The sequence below is a fragment of the Acomys minous genome (assembly GCF_964271855.1).
Source record: "Acomys minous genome assembly, chromosome: 5".
Classification (NCBI taxonomy): domain Eukaryota; kingdom Metazoa; phylum Chordata; class Mammalia; order Rodentia; family Muridae; genus Acomys; species Acomys minous.
This window is the reverse complement of record NC_140494.1, coordinates 49,978,906-50,004,084: the sequence shown is the minus strand read 5'-3', so window position 1 is coordinate 50,004,084 and position 25,179 is coordinate 49,978,906. Positions and strand designations below refer to the sequence as shown.

Sequence of the window (25,179 nt, the reverse complement as noted above, 5' to 3'; positions counted from 1 at the left end):
TGTGGGAGTCAGTGAACTATAAGCATAGAATAATTCTGTATTCAAGAATCACAATTTAACTTTTCTTGATAACACATACATAATATAGGCTAGAAAAAGATAAACTTATGTCAATCTTAAAAGCACTGTCAACCTAAACACTTTAATGAATAATTCATAACTAAAATTCCCTAGGTATATTCAAGAGAATGTGTGACAACTGAATATATCTTCAGTCTCCAAAATCAAATGATGTACCTACATAGCCTTGGAGCTTCATTTGTCATACTGTTTCTCTGCTTTTACATGATTCTGAAGAATTTATTTTACTTCATTCTTCAAGTTTTTCTGGCATTCTAATTCTTGGTACTGTAACTTTCCTTTTTTTATGGTTTTTGTTATTAGTAACAATTACAGGTTGCAGGGTGCCATGGCCTTCAATTATTTTTTGTCTATGTGTATATCTACCTGAGTTTGTGATATGTATAACAGAATAGATAAATACAAAATGTTCTCCTTGCTTATGTTTCTATGAAGTGTAATAAATTTTTATACTAAAAGAACCCTACTTCACTTTATAGTAAGTATATTAAAGCATCACTTAGCTCTTCTTTACAGTGTTCACCATTGGAAACCATTTTTTAAATCTCTGAAAAATGACTTCAGTTATATTTTTAGCTTCCTTATTCTTCCAGCATGATTTACGTCTATGATATATAGGTAGTTAGTAAAGATATAGCTTGCTGTCTGAAGTATTATTCACCTGTCCTTTAGATGACTTCATTGTGTTTAAGAGTCTATTTGCTGTGGTGTTGCATAACGTGTGATGTATACAGGATAAATGTGATTAGTTCTTACAATATTAGCATTCTTGTAATCAGGTATGGATAGGGTTAAACACTCATTTCACTTAAAGGTACTCCAGAAACCTAACTGTTCTGCTCCTGGGAGGTTGACCTTACATTCACCTAGAATTTAGAATAGGTACTTCAAGAGAAGCAACTTCACTAGTGCTCCTTACATTGAAATTTACTAACTAGATATGATTTAAAGTATAAAATAAGAGAATTGTTAAAATGAAAAACTATAAAACTACAAGACAGACTGAAATTTTAGAAAGTTATGTAAATTTCATTGTTATTACTTCTCCCAAACATCATTCTAATGCATAGCTGCATATTATTTCACTACCTGTACAATAATTATGTATGTAGATATATAATAATTGAAATTATACTGCTATATAATATTCAACTTTTATCACTTAAAACATGTTAGCATTTCATCTACTGTGAGAAATGTATTACTAAATTTTTACAATTTTTATTATTTACCTGGGAAATATTTTAACAATGCCTAAAATTAGTGGATTTGTTAACCATGTACTCAAAACCCAATCAGTTAAACATAGAAAATTAATGGTAGGAAATCAACAATTTAAAAAATTAATGTATTATAATTTAGATTTCATCCACAAAGTTATCCCCTTGCTTGTATCTTCCCGCTCTGACCCTCCCACTCTCTTCTGCCCTATTCCCTTCCAGTAGGCTTCTGAAAGAATGAAACCATCTCCCCGACCACATGACCACAGGCTATCAGGTCTCATCCAGATAGACAACTTCCCCTTCTTCTATGTGCCAAGCAGGCCTACTCCCAAAAATAAATATTCAAATTGGGGGCACCATAGTTGTCATTCCCCACAAACATGGAAAATGAACTGTCCATTGCCTATATCTGAACAAGGGGGTCTATCTTTATGGCATGCATTGTCCTCAGTTGGCGCAAGAGTTGGTACAATAGCTGCTGCATGTGACCCTGGGTCCAGATCTGTCACTCTTGATCATCTACTTATGAGGATCCTGAACCATCTGTGTCCTTCCATCACCCACTCCTATTCTTCCATATGACTCTCTGCTCTCTTCTAGAGTCCATCAGTGAGTTCCAGCACCTGTCTCAATTCCCTGCTGGATGGAGTCTCTCAGAGGACAGATATGTTGGGCCTCCCCTTTGTTTTGAAGTTGTATGGGCATGGGGGAATACTCACTACCTTTGCCCTTCCTCCTGCAGAATTCAGGAGAGGTGGCCTTGCACTTCATGTGGGTGGCACAATAGAACTGGTGTAAGTGGCATGAGGAAAAATAAGCCAGCCCAAGGGCATGAGAGTGGGAGGGCTCCCCAAGAGCTTGCATCTGCATTCAATGAGCTAAACATTACAGTGATGGAGAGCTCACCCTCATGTGAGTGCAGGAGAGCTGGCAGGCTCCCAAACTCAGCTACCCCCCAGGCCAAGATACAAGGCTGTAGTTGACCGACACCAACATCTAACCCATCTATGAACTACTGGATCCCGTGCAAATATGGTCCTATATATCTAAACTGCAGGATCCACATGACACAGAGTAATAACAGGATATAATAGAGGAGTACTTTTGAGGCTCCAGTATTAACAATGTCCAAAAGCCAGAGGCCTTTAATTAGACTAATGTTCCAATGAACATTTGCAACAAAATGTTGAAATAACAAAAACCTATTAAGATGTGCAGCTAAGAGCTTTGAGTTCATTAACACAGGCAACAACTTCCTGAACAGAATGCCAATAGCTCAAGCTCTAAGATTACCAATTAGTAAATGGGACCTCATGAAACTGAAAGGCTTCTGAAAAGCAAAGAAAGCAACAGCCTATAGATTGAGAAAAGATCTTCACCAACCCTATATATGACAAAAGGCTAATATCCAAGCATATGAAGAACTCAAGAAATTAAACACCACCAAACCAAACAACCTGATTTAAAAATGGAGTAGAGAACTAAACAGAGAATTCCTAACAAAGGAATATTGAAAGGCCTAGAAAGACTTAAAGAAATGCTCAATGTTCCTAGTCATCAGGGAATGCAAATCAAAACAAATTTGAGATTCTACCTTAACCCCTCAGAATATCTGAGACCAAAACTCAAGTGATAGCACATGCTGGCAAGGATGTGGAGAAAGGGGAACACTCTTCCATTGCTGGTGGGAGTGCAAACTTGTTCAAACATTTTGGAATTCAGTCTAGTGCTTTTTCAGAAAATTGGGAATAGTACCATACCACTCCTGGGCATATACCTGAACAATGTTCCACCTAACAAGAACATTTACTCAACTATGGTCATAGCAGCTTTATATATAAGAGCCAGAATCTGCAAACCACATAGATATACCTCAACCAGTGAATGGATAATGAAAATGTGGTACATTTACACAATGGAATATTACCAAGCCATTAAAAACAAAGAAATTTTGAAATTTACAGGCAAATGGATGGAACTTGAAAAGATCATCCTAAGTGAGGTACCTTAAACCCAAAAACACATGCATGGTATATACTCATTTATAATGGGATATTAGCCATATAAGCAGGATAAAAACACTATAAACATTGGATCTAAAGAAACTAAACAACAAGGAGAACCCTAGGGAGAATGCTTAATTCTCATTAAGAAGGGTGAATAGAACAGACTCCAGGTGCAGTTGAAAAGAAGGAACATGAAGGGAACCTACCATAGAGGTCTTCCAAATGACTCCATCCAGAAGGAAATCCATGAAGTTGCTGATACACACAGCCAAACTCCGGGGTGGAGCACAGGGAATCTTATGGAAAAGCAGATGATAGAAGGACCTGTAGGGGACAGGAGCTCCACAAGAAGAAAATGGAACCAAATCTCTCTCTCTCTCTCTCTCTCTCTCTCTCTCTCTCTCTCTCTCTCTCTCTCTCTCTCTGTGTGTGTGTGTGTGTGTGTGTGTGTGTGTGTGTGTGTGTGTCAGGAGGGGGGAAGGGTACTACAGAGACTGATGCACCAACCAAAGACCAGGCACAATGAGGTCTTAGACCTTATGCTCAGATGTAGCAGATGGGCAGCACAGTCTCCTTTTGGGTCCCATAATATGGGGAGTAGGGGTTACTTCTAACATGGACTCTGGTCCCCAAACAAGTTGAATGTATGTAATAAAAACTTTGTGATATATTAAACTTATCATTATTTCAAAAGAACAAATAATAGGTAAAGGAAATTGCAGAATTGCTAAAAACCAAAGCTCATGAAAAAGGAAGAACTTTAAATTATTTGGTAAGGAAAGAAGTCAGTGAATGAACAAGGGATCAGTGTTTTAAAAACCTGAAAATAAATGCAAGGCTAAAGTGTTGCTCAGTGGTAAAGAATTTGTATAGAATCCATGAGATCTCATTTCTGTCCCTGAAAAAGCAAAGTTACAGGTTCCTTCCTCTTCTGTGGCTTTCTCATATGCCCAAAGATCAGGATTGCTTTCTTTGTAATATCATCAGTTTAAATACACATTTGGAATCACAGATCGTCCTGAGAAAAGGAGGAAGCAATACAGAAAATTGTTTTCATGAACAAAAACAAAATAAAATAAAGACCTGACACAGAATCTCTAACATAAACTTTATACTGAAGAATGAAAAATTATATTTAAAAGTAAAAAGAAAAATAGTTGTGTTGTTGCAACAATAATTTTGGATGTAAAAGCCCTGAAATCCTGTATTTAAAATATAAAAATCCAGCAAAGCCAGTGGAGAAGAATTACAATGACTAGGAAAATAGAAGTAGGAAAAAACTATGACTGACTTTTTATGAAGTCTACATTTTGAAAGTTGATAACCTTATTATCTTACAGAAAATATCTTAAATGTCTTCTCAATTGAACATGGCTCTCTTGAGAAAACATTGAATTGGGTATTTAATGTCCTTAACTAGAAAAGGTGCTCATAGGACCCAACCTCGGATACTCTGAAATATTTACAACAAAATCTTTGAGATCACTACGCACCTAATAGAATGACTATTATTCAGGACAGTGACATTATGAACAGTGGCTAGGATTTATAGAAATAACTCAACTTACTGTTGTTAGGTTACAATGAAGTACGGTTTCAGCCATGTTGAAAGTGTTTTAGTATGTGTTAGAAAATTAAATATACTTTAGACATGCTAGTAGGCTCCTTGACATTTACCAAAACCTGCTATGTATAAAAAGGGGAGGCATACTCTTTAATAGCAGCATCATCCATGATTAGAGAATCCAGGAAACAAGTAGAATATTTACTGATGAGTGGATAAATAAAATATGGCAGATGAAAATAGACTTATTCAGTGCTTAAAGTAAATGAAGTGGGTCTGGAAACATTACTTTATGTGTAAGAGTACTGGCTCCTCTTGTGGAAGACCCTGGTTTAAATTCTAGCACAAACATGGTTGCACACAACCAATTGTAATTCCTGGTACAGGGGATCCCAAACTTTATTCTTGGTTTTTTAGTTACCAGGAAATTATGTACTTCATATGTATTCTTGCAGGCCAAACTCTCATACATATTTAATAATATAAAATCAATGAATTATCAATCACTTGAAATAAAATGTTGGACATTACAGGCACATTACTGAATAAATGAAGGCAAACTGAAAAGTCACATATTTCTGTGGCTTCAATAGTATGTGTTCAGAAAGGCAAGACAATGGATCTGATAAAGGGGTCTAGTGATGGAAATAAATAGTGGAGAACAAGAAGAAAATGTGGAGTGCAGAGGAATGTCAAAGCAATGAGTATATTTTGCGAGGTACTGCAGCCATGCTTTCAAATGATTGTAAAGTTGTCAAAGCACATAGAAAGCACAACATAACTCTGTATGGTATGAAAGTGCCCTGCTGATAGGGTCTTGTCCATTGTAACCAGTCTATCATGTGAATCTTATTGACCTAAGTAGTTGTGTGCACATGAAGCAGGGGTATATAGAAACTCTGTAGTAGCAGTTTTCTCTAATTTAAAATTTCTAAGAAAATATAATAAGACTCTGTGCAGATAAAATTCAGAATAAATAAAATGTTAACAGTTTTAAATTATAAGTTTAAGAAAGAAAATGTCTTCCCTTAATGAAAAAGACAGGAGTTTGGTTTGGACAGCAGTGTATTTATTGTAATTGCAGTTCTTTACATTGTGACATCAGGAACATAAAAACTATATTATATTTAATATTCTCTTCCATTGCCTATTACTTGAGTATTCAAGTTGAGTTAGCTACCGCCTCTATTGCAACTAATTACAAAAAGATTTTCCACACATTTATTTTCAAATATTTAAATTATTTTGTAATCATTCTTTCATGTCTTGTGTCTGTCAATAAATTATAATCAGGTATTTTATGATTGAAAACAATAATATACTACTAACAACAAATACTTATAATGATTTATAATATTTTATTTGATTTCATTTTAAAATAAAAACTTAAACTATTTTTATTAGTTAATATAGATGTTTTGAATCCCAAAAATAGTTGTAATTGTGGCAATTCATAAATTGGTCATAGATTTGTATACATATGTGTATATGTGGGGGTGTGTATACGTGTGTGCATGTATATGTATTTGTGTATGCTTGTGTGCATAGTAAAGTAAGTACTAAACTTGTTTAAAACATATTCATTAAGATGATACCAGGAGTGCCTTGTGATAAATAGAAACAATTATTGGCTGTAGATTATAATAAGAAAGATAGTAATCTGGGCTTGCAATAAGTCAGTTAAAGGTGAGTTGTATTTTGAAGAAACATTTCATTTAAAAATTCTCTTACAGTAATATCTCACCATCAACTTGCAAATAAAAGTATGACAGCCATTCCTTTTGACAATTTTATTGTATCATTTTCCAATCCATTAGTTCTAACAAGTTAATACAACTACACTTGCACATTTTAACAAGTCACTGCTAATATTATGTATTATGAAGTCAGAAACTACAAGTTATTTAGGAAGCATTTTAGTTGTAAACCTGGGGCAGCCTTCCAATTTTAGAAAAAACACCAGGTTATGTAGATTTATTTTTTAATTTTTATTCTAATACATATGTTTTCATGGCATATTCTAAATCTTTATCAGTGGCTAACCTCTGTTTCTACTCACCATACATGGGTAGAGAAGAAAAATATTTAAATTTCTATCTTCACAAACTCAAATACATAAGCAATTTACTTTAGTTGTTGCAAATTAATTTCTAAAAAGCCTAAAAACACAATTTATTATCATTATTTAATATTATTTTATGTTAATAGGATGGTTATATAAAAATACATGAAACTATCAAGCTGTGAAATGATATATAACTTACCTTTAAATGTATTTTATATTGGAATTTACCATTTCGGTTTTTGAGGTTGTTCTGTTGGTGTGGAATTTGAATCATATTTTATGTCCTGGCTATAAAGAAGAAACACATTTCATGAAAAATAAAATTCAACGAGTGAACATGTATATAAAATGTGTATACATATGTGAATTTTAAATAGAGCTCAATGAATTCATGTATTTAAATTATTGTGGTGTTGTTAATGTGCAAGGCACATGTTACCAGTGATATTTTTATCTAATTGGTTTGCAGATCAGATGTTGAAGAGGAAATGAGAAGTAAGGGTAGCCAGATTGGGATCAAACTTGAAGAGTGAGAAGTTTGAATATAGAGGATTTATTTCAAGAAGACAAGACTAGATGAAGCACTGTAATGTAGGACTGAGGTCCACCTTTGGAGTATTTTGAGGGAGAGAATAAGAATAACACATGTGTTAAGTTAGAGCAAGAATAGGAAAGAGTAGGAGGCTGGGAAAAATGTTGTTCTCCTTTGTCATAGATTTGCCTAAGGCATCCATCCAGTCTACAACAAAACTCTTGAGAAAATGTTCACTGTTCAATAGGAAATAACACTGTACATAATATAACTGAAGAATGGATTTTTGTTCACATTAGAAGCGACAATTGGAGTCAGTTCTGCTGTGATTCCCATTTAGGCATAAAGTAGCAAAGATACACATTTTATAAAGATCACAAAAAGTACTAAATAATTAGTCATCTAAACCAGATGGTTGCATTATCTTTTTCTATGTCTAGAAATTGAGTCTTGGTCAATTTCTTAAAAGTTAAAAGTAACAGGCAAGCATTTACCACTAAATAATAATAATAATAATAATAATAATAATAATAATAATAATAATAATAATAATAATAATAATAATAATATACACACCAGCTACTCAATATGTAGGGCTCTCTCTCTCTCTCTCTCTCTCTCTCTCTCTCTCTCTCTCTCTCTCTCTCTCTCTCTCTGTGTGTATGCATGTATATGTATGATATGTAAAATTTCTAAGAGGAAATGTTTTCCAAATGAACAATGGTGAAGTTTGTGATGCAAAATACTAAAAAAACATTTATATCTCAAACAAAGGGAATTATTTGATTATAATTATTTTAAGAACTTTCATTTACAAGGTTATCATTTTCAAAACTTTATGGCAATATTAAAATGTCAATTTTTTTTATGCTGGTTTCTTTTTGTGTTTCTAGGACTATATTTCAGGTGAAATATTTATAATATCATAACTTCTATAATGCAAACTTTTTATTAAAACAATAAACCAGAACATCCTTCCTAGCAAACAGTCACACTTCCCTCAAGATCTCATTTGTGAAATGAGATTAATTGGCTTAGGCATCTACATTATGGACATAAACTGGGGAGAATCATGTGAGAAAAGTAATTTATTTCTCATAGATGTGGAATCCACTGCCTCAAGTCAAATTAATTATCTGATGAGACTTGCCTAGGGATTTGAAGATGGCTGGCCTGTGGGATCCTCATATAAGCTCTCTTAAGTGCGTTCATATGTCCAACACTGGTCTTTTCTTTTGATCAAAGCTTCTCCTTCCTAGTACCTGATCATTATGAGTGAAGAATCCTTTAACATCTGAATTTCTGATTGTTTTCATCAAACAGCCTACTTTTTCTCCAAATGTCTTCCTATGTTTTCTTCATTGGACAGTATTCTCTTTCTTCTTGCAATATGAGATTGATATGAACTCAGTTTAGTTTTCTAAAGCATATTTCTTCCTAATATGTGGCCCATAATGCCTATACTGTATATAAAGATTAAATTTTGAGGAAGAACACAAGGATTAAAACATGAGAAATCCTCATTAGCAGTTAAATTAGAAAAAATATACGTATGTATACATATATAAATAAAATGGGCTGAATTGTGACTCAGCAATTAAGTGCACTTGTTACTCTTACAGAAGATTTGAGTATTATTCCCAGAATCTACATGGCAGCTTCTAGAAGATTTGATGCCTCTTTGTGGCCTCTATGGCCACTGTATACACTTATGCCTGTGCAACATGGAAATGCATACAGGTTAAAAATCCATGCACATACATTCAAAGTATAAATTTGTACATGTAGGTGAGATATTGTATATGCATGCATAGATACGTATATAAAATACATATACATCAATAAAAGGAGTTTATTGTTAGATACAAAAGAAGATATTTCCTCAAAATTAAACTCAAATTTCATACTGATTGAGAACACAAAGGTTACATACAAAATATGTGACTGACATTTTTGTTGTAATCTCTCAGCCTTTGATCTGACTTCTAGTCTCTTTAGCTTCTCTACCCTCCTTGGCAAGAAATTATTGTGTATGTCTCAGTAAAATGTTGCTAGTCCAGCATTATGTTGTTGATGTAGAGTGTTTGGTTGGTTGTTTGGTTGGTTTTTAGTTTTCTTTTTTGATACTTACTTTGAAGTTAAGATTACATTTAGCTTGTACAAAAATGAGGTTTTTATGTTGATAACATTTGAAACAACCATTTCCATTATTTTTCATATCGAGTATGGTAAATAACTATAGGTTTTATTAAAAATGACAACAAAGAACAAATCATCTAATGTGGTGGAGTCAGAAGTCTCAAAAACTGGATTCATACTTCTAGAAGTTCCAAAAACAGAATCAGTTTCCTAAGTTCCAATTCTAGGGCTTATCTGCGTTGTTCCACTTATGGGTGCCTCATCCATTCTCAGGGCATACCAGCCCACTCTCTGCTTTCCTTAAAATCGATCCTTCCTTGCTACCTTAATATATGACCTCTTATCACTAATGGTCCTGTCAATGGTAATTCCCAAAGCATATAAGCCTTTAGCTGTATATTTACTCTGATTGTTCATGGTTTTGAAAGACAGAGTTTAGTGAACTGTTTTCAATAACTCCAATATATTTCGTTGTTTAAAACGAAAATGAAACCTGAATGCTATTATTCAAATATGGGGCTGGGGAATGGTAGTTCATACCTTTAAACCAAGCATTCAGGAGTCAGAGGGAGGTAAGTTTCTGAGTTTGAGAAAAGCCTTGTCTGCAAAGTGAGTTTCAGAACAGTCAGGACAGGGGGGAAAAACCTTGTCTCAAAAAGTAAAAAAGAAAAGACAAATAAAAAACATAAATGGCTTATGGTCTCTGAACCAATGTGGAAGTGCTGTCCTGGGTCTGCTTTTCCTTTTGGGCTATTCAGGCACCTTTGCACAAAAGGACTAGGTATCAGGGAGGTAAGCTAGCCTGGGTGGGTGGGTGTGAGCGAGGGTGGGTGTGCCAACAAGATCAGGGTCAGCATTAGTGCAGGAGAAATTTTCTCTGGAGACAGTTTTCAGCTGTACAGTGTAAGGGAACATCACTGGCTGAGGCTGAGGTCTTGGCAATGCTTCATTTGCCTGAAAAGGAATTTGAAGTGCTTGCTGAACATGTCCTTCTAAGAAGAGAGGCTTTAACCTGAAACCTGGCCAACAGGTTATGTGACTACGTCAAGGATAGCAGAGGTGGGGGTCACAAGGCAATGAGAACCAAGACATACAGGTCCAGAGTAGGAAGAAAGCAGTCCTATCCTGCAGATGCCAGGATGAACTTTTCAGGGTTTGCACACATCTAGACCTCATTCTTTTTTTTTTATTAATTTATTCATATTACATCTAAATTGTTAGCCCATCCCTTGTATCCTCCCATGCCTCCCTCCCTCCTGCTTCCCCCCTACTCCCCTTCCCTATGTCTGTGACTGAGAGGGACCTCCACCCACTATTTATGCTCTTAGGGTATCGAGTCTCTTCTTGGTAACTTGCTATCCTTCCTATGAGTGCCACCATGCTTCCCCATCCAGCGGACGTGGTCAGAGATGGGGCACCAGAGTTTTTGTGAGAGTCAGATCTCCTTCTCCACTCAACAGTGGAGAATGTCCTGCGCATCGGCTATAGACCTCACTCTTGCTCAGGACCAGCTCCCCCAGTTGCACTGCTTTCCAGCCCTCATTAAAATTTAATCTTTATTAGGTATAATGAAGTGGACAGATCATCTCTCCACATGGGGAGGTGGGTGGGATGCAAAGTAGAGGACTGCCTCTGACAAGAACTATGGTGCCTGCCTGCAGTTTGATCACTGCTCCTTCGCGGAGAGGCCCGGTGGGAACACAGAGAAAGGGCATGCTATCCAGAGGAGGCCTGATAGAGTGAGATGAGAGGATGGGGGAAGAGAACTGCACCTGTCACAGATCTAGGGGAGGGGAATAAGGTGGAAGAAGGAGGGAGGGGGAAATAGGAAGACAAGAATGAGAAGATTATGCCTTCAGAATAATGAGAAATTACTGTGCCTGATAAGTGATCAATAATACATTTCCTGGATATAGTGTCTTTTAGAAAGGAAGTTCTGTTCTCTTTTCAGTTTCTTCAGTGTTGCATACTTGGAGTCTAGAACTGTAGAAGAAAGGCAGTGATAAGATTTAGGTACATGATGACCTCAGATTTACCATGGTCTTTAAACTTCAGAAGCATATATTAAGACTCTGTCATGGTATGTTGTCCTGTACAAGCAAGATTACATAAGTAGGTCAAAAAATAAAGAAGACTGTTTTTGATCACAGCCATCGTGACACAGAGGTCAACGTACAATAGAGCCAGCCTTCTCTCACCAGGACTCTTCAGAATCTCCTCAGAAGTAAAATATTTATAATCAATTTCTTTCTTGTTTTCAGTTTAACATGTAACTTAAAACTATAATTATAACCAGTAGATATACACAATTACTCAAAATTACCAGCTCATGTTATGTAGCTGAACAAAGTTGTAACAGTACTTGTATAACAAATAATATAGGAACACAACTAATAAGAAACAGATTAAAGAAGTTATTTTTCTCAGAAGATTTTGACAGGGAATTTTTTCTTGCATTTTCTTTGCATATATATTATTGCTTCCAGTTTTATGTTATTAGGACACTCCTGTACTTAGAAACATGCTTTTCCCTGTGTCTACATGTATATCTCATGATTCTTCTTTGGCTCTTTTTCTCCAATTTCTTTCTTGTTTTGTTCTATTCTTTTTGTTTTCATTTTGCTTAAATTTGTATTTTACTATTTGGATGTGTGTTTTCTGACCAGAGATGGATATGGTAGGATTCTTATAAAAAGGGAAGTTGAGGGGAATCTCAGAGGTGCTGGAGGAAGGGAAACCAGCTTCAGAATATATTGTGTAAAAATAAATGTTTTTTTATTAAAAAAATAAAAAAGTATTATAAACTAGAAAAATAGTAGCAGGAGAAGGAGGAAAGATGAGAAGGAAGAGGCAGAGGAGGATTAAAAAGAGGAGGAAAGGGGGGGAAGCAGTTTGTAGTGATAGATGTAAGGTCTTGTCAACAAGCCCCAAAGCCCAAACATACCAATGGTAGTATCTTTTTTCAGTAGCATGTGTAAAAGATGTTGAAAGTTTGCTTGACAGAGATCAATAAAAATCAACTGTGTAACACAACACCAGCAGATCAAGTAGGAATCTTGAACTTCATAAATGAGAGCAAAATAACCAAGGTGAAGGAATAGGAGCTTCCTGTTCCAAAATATTTTGCTACCAGAATGTGATGTCCTTAATACAACTAGAATACATTCAATGAATAATATCTCAATATTTGAAAATAATTGTTGAATGTTAACAGTACCAGCATTAGGAAGAGTTCTCTAAAAGAAAACAGCCAATGGAAAGCACTTATGTGTGTCAGTGTGAAGATGTACCAAAAAAAGAAACATTTCATAGAGTGGCTTGTATAGTAGGAGCTAAATTGTCCAGTAATGGTCTACTTGTGGAAGTGGCAGCAAACCAGGAAGTTGTTCAGTTCACAAATCTGGATGTTTCAGTTCTCACAATAGAGTTCTGGAACCAAGAAAGTCCCCCTAGTGTCACTGATCCAAAGTCCATGATAGCAGGCTAAAGAAGCTGTGAACTCTGTAGGATGACAGAGGCAGAATCGGTCATAGTTTCATAGAAAAGAAGGAATAAACACAGTCAGGTCCATGTTGTTTTTTAAAATTTACCTTTTAATCACTTTATATCGGCCTAAACATTTGCAGGAGCTGTGAAGTAAGACACTTTCACAGACAAATCCAGAGATGTGTTTTCTAGGGGAGTCTGTCTACCATGAAGTTGACAAGCTCAAAGTATCTATCACTGGACAACAGGTTTATACAGGAAAAAGGACATTAAATTGGGACATGATGTGTTGTGCAGAAGGTCAGGATGTCCCCAGAGGAGTTGGAGGGAGATAGTGAAGGATTTGTTTGATCAACATATATTTTATATACATATACATTTTTAAGTAATGAAAAACCAGACAAAAACAATGGCTCATGATATTTGTTCTTATGTAAATGTATACGGATAACGTATTTGAAAATAAAGAAATTACCTCAATTATCTGACCCACTAATTGAGAAGAAAATTAGTCTTGATTGTAAAAATATTTATGTGAGTGAAATAATGACACCGTGTACGGTGAAATATGTTCAACAAAGTCCTTCTGAGTCCCAGAGTTTCAATCCCAGCTGATTGCTCAGACAGCACTGTGGTTGGTTTAGCAGCTCTCTTCGTTGGCTGTACACGCCTTGTGCTTACACATTAAGATTGTTCTGTTTAACATTTGTGAAATCATAGACCAGAATGTAGCATTTTTTTTCCTCCAGTAGAAACTCACAATTCATTTTCATATGATCTATGACCATCTGTTCTTCCATTAGCCCATCTTGCTTGTCACAGCATCATTTGCCCATCTTGCTTGTAACAGTATCATTTGCAGAAGACTGAGGTGGAATTGCTATTAGGGAAAACAAGGCTTAAGGAGAATGCCACAGCCACATGATTAACGTACATCTAGGGAAGTTACTCTTTTTTCTTTGAGTCATTTGGACATATAAGCACCATCCCACTATTAAAGCTGTATTGGCTAGGACAGTGTCTCTCTCTCTTCCATAACTACATAATGAAGGCTGAGAAGTTCATTAGGTTTAGTGTCACCCAGGAGTCCTTTATATTTAATTCATCACAGTTGATATAAATGTATTTGCTGTTGCTGTTGTTATACGTTGGGGTTTTCACGATATTTTAAATAACTTCTTATTCAGTGTCCATGGTTCTTGAATCCTGACAAGGGAGTATAATTTCTAAATTGCTAGTACAATCAATTGACCTATTTAAATAGTTAGACAACATGTATTTAGGTAAATTTGTCTTTTGCAAACTTTCTTTATTTTATAATTTTTAACTAAATATTCTTACATAAACATTTATATTATTGCACATATATACAATAAACTGCCTACAACAAGAAGAGCAATGAAACAATCTGGAATTATATAAATGTTACATTCATAGTGTTTTGGTCATTTGTATTTGATGACCTTGAAGAAAGCATCTTTCTTATCTTGGTGCATCAAAAATTCTGAATATAAATCAATATTATCATATCTTGTCATTATCAACTTAAAACATCTATCTAGACTAAAAACATCTTAACCCCTAAACAACTAAGCTTAATTTCAAAAGTAAACTATGTGGTCTTCAACCCCATCAGAAACTTGAGAAGGAACAAATTTAATCTACCACCAAAATCTAATGTTGTAAGACGTAACGGTAGGGTAAAGGAAGTCCGAGGCAGATGCACTGATCATGAGTAAGCACTCCTGCACATTTCCTCACAATACATTTCTTAAAATATTTGATTATTTTGTCAAATCTAAGACACATACAATGTTATTAGTCTAATCTCTGGTATAAAACACAACTGTACATTTCCTTTCATTTTTGACAATTTATTAAGTCACAGTTGAAGGGATAAATAGGTGATATTCTGAAATTAAGACTACAGTGCTTCTTCTCCCAACTATGCAAATGTTGATAGAAAGCTTCATCTTTGGGTGGCTTTATTTGTGGTTAACTGTCCCAAGATTAGGTGGTGTCTCAGACAGCAAATCTGGCACAATGAGGAGAGATATAAAAGTCCATCCAGGATATAGAATAATTAGTTACCAATATGTCTTCTACCTCATAGTCCAAGATGGCTGCTGAACTGCTCTCAATTGAAAGCTGAAGAATGACTTGCTTGCTATGATGTGGATTTTTTTTAAAGCCAGTAATAGTTTATATATTAGAACATATGTAAAAGAACATATGTAAAAGAAATTCCCAGTTATGTATTTATATGTATTTATATGCCAAGGTAATAAGTTTATTATCCAGAGTGTTTTTCAGTGTTGAAAGGTCCAGGCAGGATGGAAGTCACTTTGTTCATGTTGCCTGGTTATCATTGTAATTGTAAGGGCTGAATTTTTATAACTAGAAGTCTTCAGGTTCATCTATTTATAGGCTGGCAAATACAATGCATGAGGAGAATTAGAAAGCTCTTATTTTTTTTTAAGCTCTTGGTTGATATCAGCTTTGCCTTCTGCTATTAAAACATGTAATTAATCTTTAATCCCACACTGACTATTATTCTTTATTTTAAATAGCACCACTCAAATTCCTTGAGCAGGTTTTACTGATAGTTATTCATTTATCTTTTATATTTCATCCCTGTTTTTTTTTCTAAAAAAAAGTCTATCATCTCCTAAATGTCACGCCCCATGTTTTATTTATTCCTTGCAATAAAATGGTTGTATAACAATTACATCATCAGCCACATTAAAAAAATATACTTTTCTTTTTCGAGAACCAAACTTGACTTAATAATGCTGTTCCCTCTGTATGCTGTGCATGTTAAAATTTAGGAACAGCTGTTTCCCCCAACCAGCACTTTATTTTTGTTTCTCACTTTAACAAGAAAGTGTAAGAACCTCGATTTTTAAATTGTTTTTGCTGTCTGAGGATTTCCACTTGACATAAAGGAGACATGCCTCACCCCACAAAAAAATTAATTAAAAGAAGACTAATAGGTAGTTTGTATTTTCTATTTTATTCTTCCAAATAAGTATACTATTAAATCTGCATTGTTAGGGGGAAAATGAATTCACATCTGGATTCAAAATTTTATGTTGAAAAAGCAAAATTTGCTATATTTAAAACAGAAATATTTCTATATTAAAATCTCAGCAATTTGAAAGTTTATTATCCAACAAAACTAGCCTGCTGTAAATCAGAGATATAAAATCACAATGACAATGAAAAGTTGTGTCAAGCATGAAATGAATACTTCTGAGACACTTTTATGGGAAATATATTAAATTCAGTAAGTTTTCTCGTTCCAGAACCCTGCAGAGTTTAGTGAAATAACTGTAAATTTATCTCTTTTAACTAAGAATAAAAATTTGGCCTAGCATTCATATGCTGATAATAAGTTTTATTAACATAACTCCTACATTTTAAACCCCTGGATATGATTAACTTTTGTTAATGCACTGTGCATTCATGTGCTATATGTTGCAGTATATGATATATTTAAAATGTTTAATTCTTTATTACTTTGACACTAAAGTTTCAGCATAGTGCTCCTCTGTGCTTAACTGTTTATTAGTGTTATGTCACCAATAAAAAGTCTGTCCTGTCTCTTTACATGTAATAGCAAATAAAATGGAAAGTTCCATAATATTTAGGCTAATTTCCTTTTTTTATTTATTTCTTGCATTTTCCTTAAGATATTTTATTTTGTAATGTTTACATTGTATTTTGTCTTACTTTTACTCCACACTTAATCCCAGAGTCTAAAATTATGAAGTATAGTCTAATTTCTGACCATTTTCCAAATAAAGTGTCATTGATTTTTTAAACAATATGTTGCACTTACAGACATATCAATGGCAGGCAAAATCTTTATGTCTTTCGTATGCTTCTTTTACATTTTCATAATTTTTAATTTAGTAAATGATATACCTAAGCTTCTGGGAGAGCATCAGTAATCCTGAAAATCTGGTTACTAAGGCAGGCAGAGGCTGAATTTTATGTTAACCTTGGTCACACGGAAAGGCCTTGAGGGAACACAGAGGAAGGGGATGCAGGGGATGCAGGGGATGCAGGATGTCCAGATGAGACCTGATAGATCCTATGGTAGAGGAGGAGGTTTCCTTCTGCCCGAGGTCTAGGGGATGGGAATAGGGTGAAGAGGGGAGGATGGAGAGTAGGAAAAGGAAAATAAAAGTGAGGGGATTATGTAAATAAATTATAATTTATAATAGTAACAAAAATAAGCCATGCTTGTCTACATAGTGAGAACTTTCATCAGCACCCCAAAACCAGAAAGAAAAGAAAATTGAATAGCTTGTGATGATGCTAATACAGGTGATGTATACCCATCCATCTTCAGGATCCTGCTTATACCAGGAAAATAAAAGTTAAATTCTTTAAAAACTTAACAAAAATAACTTGTCATAAATTTACTATGTTTTTCAAATTAATATCAAGTATACATACCATTTTTATATGAACAACTTACATAAAACTTGTAAACTATAATTATGCGTATATTATATCTACTTTCTATTTGTGGAGTATATACATGTAACAAAGTCTGGAAGTATGACAACGTAAATGAAAATTCATTGCATTTAATTACCCATGTGGATGTTCATCTTCACTTTTCCTTCTCGTCATATATTCTTCTTACTTATCCTCATCCCTCCTACCACTTCCAAGAGCACAGAGGAGGTGGAAACTAATCCTGAGCATTGGGGCACAAACATGTACAATCCAGCACCTGGGAAGTAAAAGGAGAAGATTAAGAGTTCAGTGTTAGCAAGCAACTGAAAATCAGTGTAAGGCCAGCTTGAAATACTAAAAATTGCACTCAGAAACAAAGTGCTAACAATCACCAGTGATACTTAAAACCTAGTAAAAAAAATAAAAGCTAACTTGAGTGATCATTCAAATCATCTCTTCAGAAATTGGAAAACTAGATAATTTAGGATACTCTGAATAACTGATCATATACTTTTGAAGTATCGTGTTATTTTTTTGTGTGTGGATGATTATGAGTTGGGTTCCAATAACCAGAGCACACCTTTGCTTATTTCCTCATACATCATCCCTTAACAAGGAAGGATGTTACTCATTTTCTATGAATGTACTTTAGCATATTCCTTCAGGATATCGTCCAATTTTTTGCTTACAAAAAATGATTTTGGCTCTGTCTTTCTGTCTTGCTTCCTGCTGAGAAAAGCCAGCAGTCATGGTGTGAACCTGGTCTGTGGACATGAAATCACAGGACATACGGTCCCGGTAAGCACCATAGAGGGTGAATAATCTCAAGTTATTGTGCTGCTGATTAAGTGGTAAAAAAAAAAAAAAGATAATCAAATGAAACTTGAAGTGTCTATAGTCGCAAGTGACACCATGATTAAACCTAACGAGTGAAATGGAGAAAGAAGTATGCCCATAAAGAAGAAATAAAATTTTAATTTGTTAGATTGCAAAAGAAAGCTAGCATATTATTAGCATGTGTGGTTTTTTATTTTATTAATTTATTCTTGTTATATCTCAAAGGTTATCCCATCCCTTGTATCCTCCCATTCTTCCCTCCCTCCCATTTTCCTCTTATTCCCCTCCCCTATGACTGTTCCTGAGGGGGATTTCCTCCCCCTGTATATGCTCATAGGGTATCAAGTTTCTTCTTGGTAACCTGCTGTCCTTCCTCTGAGTGCCACCAGGTCTTCCCCTCCAGGGGACATGGTCAAATATGAGGCACCAGAGTACGTGAGAAAGTCATATCCCTCTCTCCACTCAACTGTGGAGAATGTCCTGTCCATTGGCTAGTCTGGGTAGGGGATGAAGTTTACCGCCTGTATTGTCCTTGGCTGGTGCCATAGTTTGAGCCTAGGGAAATCGTGAGAAAACAGATGAACCTACCATGTGTGGTTTTATGACTAGGATATTACTCAAATAACAGTATGAAATTGTATTCAAATACTGGTTATACTGCTACATACAAGATAATGCAGTTAGAATGATATCTTGGTATTCCTCAGGAACTGTCTAATCAGTGAACTCACATAATTTCATAGTTCAGTACAAATGTATTTTAATTTAAGTGTAGTGAAGTGGAGTGAAATTAATTGAATTAATTAGGATAGAATATTTTATTACACAGTGGACAGGGATAGAGTAGAAGACAATAAAATAAGAAAGAAAAGGCTATAGTTACTTTTGTAGTTATTGGAAGTGTGTGTGTGTGTGTGTGTGTGTGTGTGTGTGTGTGTGTGTGTGTGTGTGTGTGTGTATTACAGTATGTAGACTTTTTGGTTATATCTTCTTACATGCTCAGGGCTCAGTGGCAATCAAGTCCATAGCACTAACTTACAAATAAAATTAAGCAAATACCTTATTCTGAGAATAGAGATACGTAGACATAAACTTCAAATATTCTCCAACATCGCCACCACAAGCACAGGAGAGGGAGCTTAAGGGACCTGGAGTGGGATCTGAAGTGCATCCCCTTCACTGTCTGTACGATATACACCACCAAGTGTTGCTTAACTTTACCCAGGAAAACATGCTTAAAACAGCGAAGGAAAAGATTTGATTACAGTTTAATCTGCAGCAGCTCCTCCACCCTATTGAAGTTTTAGACACCATTAAAGAAGATGGAGATTTAAGGCTCAGGTTGTAGGATTTCAGCCAAATCTCAACTTCACAATAGGTTCTACTGATAATCCCAGGCTGCAATGTTTTTCTGGGAAAAAAAATGTATGCATTTTCATACATACTGCTAATTTTAAAACAGCATATTTTACATTCAGATGAAGTCTGACTATGCCAGCACAACCCATGTGTCAGTTCTGATTATTATTTATTGCAAACATTGCAGAAATCTATTTATGTCTTGATAGGAAAGGTTAGATTTGTACAGCTATTTCAAGCAATTCTAGGTGTTGATTGCTCTGGCGTTCATTAACTTACTTTTTTATTCGCCTGTATTAATTAGAAATAATGGTTTTCATTATGTGGTTTTCACTCATGTGTATGAAGTATTTTCATCATATTTACTCCTCTTATGCTCTTTTCTCGCCTGATACCCTTCCTCTTCCCAACTTCTCCTGTCTTCTGTTTTCACATTGTTTCATTTTTCTTTCTCTTTTTGGTGACATGAATCTGATTCATTTCTACCTAACCCATTAACCAAATCATCTTTAAGATTAGTCAGTGCAGTGTTTGTCTACTGCCTTATAAATGAACATGGTGTTATAATCACTTTCCTTCTTCAGTAGGTAATATCAGACAATGACCAGTACTAATTATAGACATTTGGATGCTTTTGTACATAATCTTCTGAAGTATTATATTTTAATTCTGTCTGTTATGTGCACAAATGAGTGCAAGTACCTTAGTGTCCATCAAAATAACCTGATATCCCTGAACTCCAGGTAACCCCAATATGGGTATTAAGAATGAGAGACATCTATCTTGTCTTATAATGTCTTAATAAAACACAAATTTAATCATTCGACTTTACTATCAGTATATTTTATCCACTATAGTCACAAACATGGGCAGTTAAATTTTTTTTCATTAACAAATATGGGACAAATATGTACTAGCATTGTCTATACAGAAAATGTGGCCAACACAGTGTACTTTGTACAGGTTCTGAGTAAATTATTTAATTCCATTGAAAAGTAAAAGGTGAATAGTTAAAAAGGTAGAAAAGGTAATGATAGTAACTTCTGGAGTTATTATTTAGATGTATATAAACTTGTATTATATGATAAGCAGCAGGGACATGAATGTGGATTTGCCTAAATATTCCCCAGGAATAATCCTGGTCCATTGGTTGTTTGTATTTAAACCTTTTACCTAAAGTTCTATTACTTAATTTTATAATCTGAATATTCCACTGATGCCACTTAAAAGAAATGTGCCCACTTCTTACCAAAACAAAACACCACAAATTTACCAGTCCAAATTGCTTCATGATACGTTTATTCATTACTGGATTCAAAATAGTCTAGTTACTGTTTCTATCTTGTCACATCTCTTCTTTTACTGAAAACAGAATAAATAAATAAAATAAATAAATAAATTAATTAAAAAAGCATGCTTTCTTGATTAATAAAGAACATTACTCAACACAAATATACTTATTTTAATGTATGTATTTTTAGTAGGACAAGTAATGGGAATTTTACCCTAATAGTATTATGCTGCACAGTCTTAAAGCTATAGGAATGTGAAGCATAAAGGAACACTATCTCTGCAGGCTGGAGAGATGGCTCAGGGGTTAAAAGCACTGGCTGCCCTTCAAAGGCCCTGAGTTCAATTCCCAAAAATCACATGGTGGCTCACAACCATCTATGAGATTTGTTGTCCTCTTCTGATGTGCAAGTGTATAGGAAGGCACTTTATACATAATAAATATTTTTATTTTATTTATTTTATTTTTTAACTTTTAAGTTTTTTTAATTTTTAAAATTAATTTATTCATGTTACATTTCAATGGTTATCCCATCCTTTGTAACTTCCCATTCTTCCCTCCCTCCCATTTTCCCCTTACTCCCCTCCCCTATGACTGTTCCTGAGGGGGATTACCTCCCCCTATATATGCTCATAGGGTATCAAGTCTCTTCTTGGTAACCTGCTGTCCTTCCTCTGAGTGCCACCAGGTCTCCCCCTCCAGGGGTCGTAGTCAAATGTGAGGCACCAGAGTACATGAGAAAGTCATATCCCCACTCTCCACTCTACTGTGGAGAGTGTTCTGTCCATTGGCTAGATCTGGGTAGGGGTTTAAAGTTTACCGCCTGTATTGTCCTTGGCTGGTGCCTTAGTTTGAGCGGGACCCATGGGCCCAAATTTGCCTATCATAATGTTCTACTTGTAGGTTTCTAGGAAGCACTACCTCTGTGCTCTGATATAAGCATATAAGACTCCCACACAAGGCTCCTATTAAGCCTAGAAGTTCTCAACATCTATAAAATGGACAACAAATGCTACTCCTGGCTTAACCATTTTTTCCTAACTTTATTTGGGCCCTTTCAAAGGTATTATTTGCCCTAAGTCAGCCTGAAAAAAGTTTACGAGAATGACATTCCTATTTTCTCTAATGGGGGTTGAGTAGGTTTCTGTTTGTTCTCTTGGGCTACAGATGCTTATTTTCAATGGGAGTTGGTTATAAATTATTATTGGCCTAATACAGAGGGAAAACTAGTTTAGACTCAGGGACATCTCTCTTTTCCTTTACCTTTTTGTTGTTGTTGTTGTTGTTGGTAAAGGGATAGGAGCTGAAAAGAAAGAAAGGGGGATATAGAAATATAAAGGGATTATGGGGGAAAGGTAGATTATTGAATATCTTCCTTAACTGAGGGCCTTGTTTCTCAGACATAGGATTATTTTTAATCCATTGGTATAGAATTTTGTATATTGGCATAAAATAAGTGGACTTTGATACATTGGTGTATAATTCAAATCTAAGATTATTCTTCATACACATTAAATGTTTTTCTACTCTAATACGAGGTGAAACAATTGTAATACAAGATTTACTTCCAATACCTTGAATGTGGTGCTGCAGGCTATTTAGGATAATTGGGTAATACAAGCTAACTGTTATTTGAGCAAATCACAGTCATTTCAAATACTAGTCAAATTTTTATCACGAGAATATATATCCCAGGTCTCACAGATAGATATGATTCTATAGATATATAAGGTAAAATAGTTAAATAAGGTCTTCAAAAGCCTCAGAGAGCTACAGATTTTGGCTTTTAAAGATATTTTTATTATTCTGAAGATTCTTAGACAACAAAACAAGTTGACTCCAGCCAACAACCAACCTACCTCAAAGAAGAGGCATCAAAGAAGATTCTTATGGAGTTGGCATCAAATGTGGCGAAACAGCCACTGGGCAAAATGGCCTCATTTAATCCATAGACCGAATTCTCCCTAAAAATGTGCAAGATTGGGTGCAGGAAGAGTGGATGCCAAACTCTGCTAAGAAAGGATAAGCAAGTCCTTAATAATTCCTGTCTCACAAATATTTCTGTCAGGTATATTGGGCTAGAAGGCTGAAGATGATGCTCCAAAGTTATAGATAGTTTTGGGTAACTGTTCAGGCACTAAACTGTCTTGTCATTTTTTTCATTTTGGAAGCTGGTAACCTGCACTTTTGGTTCACTTTGGTAATTAAGTTTTATCCCTTCTCAATTCTCTGATGGGGTTGAAGACCAGATAGTTTAGTATTGCAATTAAGCTTAGTCGGTTAGGGGTTAAGATGTTTATAGATCTAGATAGATGTTGTAAGTTAACAGAGATGAGATATGCTAGATACTGATTTTCATTCAGAATTTTAGACTCAACAAGATATGAAAGATATTTACTTCAAGTTTGCCAAATACAAGTAGCCAAATCACTATGAACGTTAATATTTATATAATTCCTGGTTGTCTCATGGTTCTTCCTTCTGTGTGTAGTTTATTTTATTTATGTGTAATAATAAAGATGTATATGTTAAAAAAAGAAACAAATTTAAAAAATGAAAAAAAGGTAACAGTAGAAGCGGGAAGAAAGAATTAAAGACCACTGTTCTATAATCTCATTATAAGATGCCAAAATTCTGAGGTAAGAAGAATCTCATTATTCTTATTTCAGTCTATTTTTCTCTAAAACTATTTTAATCTGATGTTAGGAAACAATTTCTACATATAAACCAAAGTAATAGACAAAGGTAATTTCAAAGAACAAGAATTTAATACAGAGGTAATATTACAAGTATGTAAAAGTCATTATTATCAGGACTATTGGAGCTGGGGAATATAGAGGAGAGACATAAGCAGCAGAGCAGGTTGCTTATGTGAGCACATGTGTGTGTTCAGAGAGTTTAGTCTTTGACACAAAGTGTTACACTCATGATAGAAAAATTTAAATATGAATATTGTCAATTGTGGCTATCAATATTTCAAATAGGTCATTGTTTCACAAACTGGATATTCCATTATTACTCATTAAATTTGTAATTTAAACTTACCTGAAATAATTTAAAACATGACTTTAGAGCAGTAGGGTAAATTTCACCTTTGTAAGAATGTGGTACCTCAAAATGGAAAATATATTCTAGATATTAAAATAGGTACGAGTGTATGATATTCCTTCTAAGCCTGAAAAGCTATTTATTTGGTTGATTTATTCAAATTGGAGATAAATGCAATAATGTCAGCTACTAGGGTCAGGAATGTTTTGGATCCAGAAATGTAAAATATGGCATAAAGTAATACAGACTGGCATATAAATGGTTACTTTTTAACACCTAAATATTGATGGTACTACCTTTAAATTAATTTTAGTTGGACTTTGGGGAATGTTTAGGAAGGAAGAGTGAATAAGAATTACTGATGATCAATTCAGTGTTACTTCACAAGCAGAGTCACAGTTAAATTAAAGAAGCATTATCATAGATGAGAAATATGTACAGTGGAGAAAGTTAAAGAGAAGTAATTATATAAATACAAATAAGAGAGTATCTTACTATATTAAGAAACTTAAAATTCTGTTTTGGGTTTAGGATCAAGCTTGAATAACCCCAATCACCCAATAATAGCACTTCTGAAATACGGAGAGAAAAATGAAAGTGAAAATTAAGTAATAGCTGTGAAAGCTGATTGTCTTATGAGACTATATGTCAAGGAAAATGAATAATAATGCTTCAGAGTTTATAAGATTTTTGTAATTGTATGGAGTAATTTGAGATAAAAGATATTAATCATCATTGGGTTTGATTTACCTAATGGTCAGTAATATTGTTATTGATCAGGATTTCACAACAGTATTAAATTCTTCAATGCTCTCCTCTGAATAATATGTATAGAGGTCTGTTCTTCACTTTCAAATTGAGTTGTTAATTTTATTTGCTTCTGATTTTTTGCATGTCTTATAAGTTATGATTATTAATTTATTTTTCATTGAGTATCATGTAAATGTTTTCTATCATTCTACAGGTGTCTTTTTTGTTTATATTTAATACTTTTATTTTTAATTTGTTCACTTTACATCCCAATTGTAGCCCCCTCCTTCCTTGCCTCACAGTACAACCATCTCTCCCTCATACCCTC

General features: G+C 34.6%; 1 protein-coding gene across 6 annotated transcripts in view; it reads left to right on the top strand.

The window, feature by feature from the left end:
* Positions 1–25,179, top strand: part of CDH12 (cadherin 12) — a 1,018,075-nt gene that overhangs the window by 40,840 nt on the left and 952,056 nt on the right. For 2 of the 6 annotated variants that reach the window (XM_084781271.1, XM_084781270.1), the window contains one exon: positions 18,306–18,364. The exons of the other annotated variants lie outside the window; for them this stretch is intronic. The gene's annotated coding sequence lies outside the window, so the exon portion shown is untranslated. The remainder of the gene's footprint in view (positions 1–18,305; positions 18,365–25,179) is intronic. 6 annotated transcript variants of the gene reach the window in all.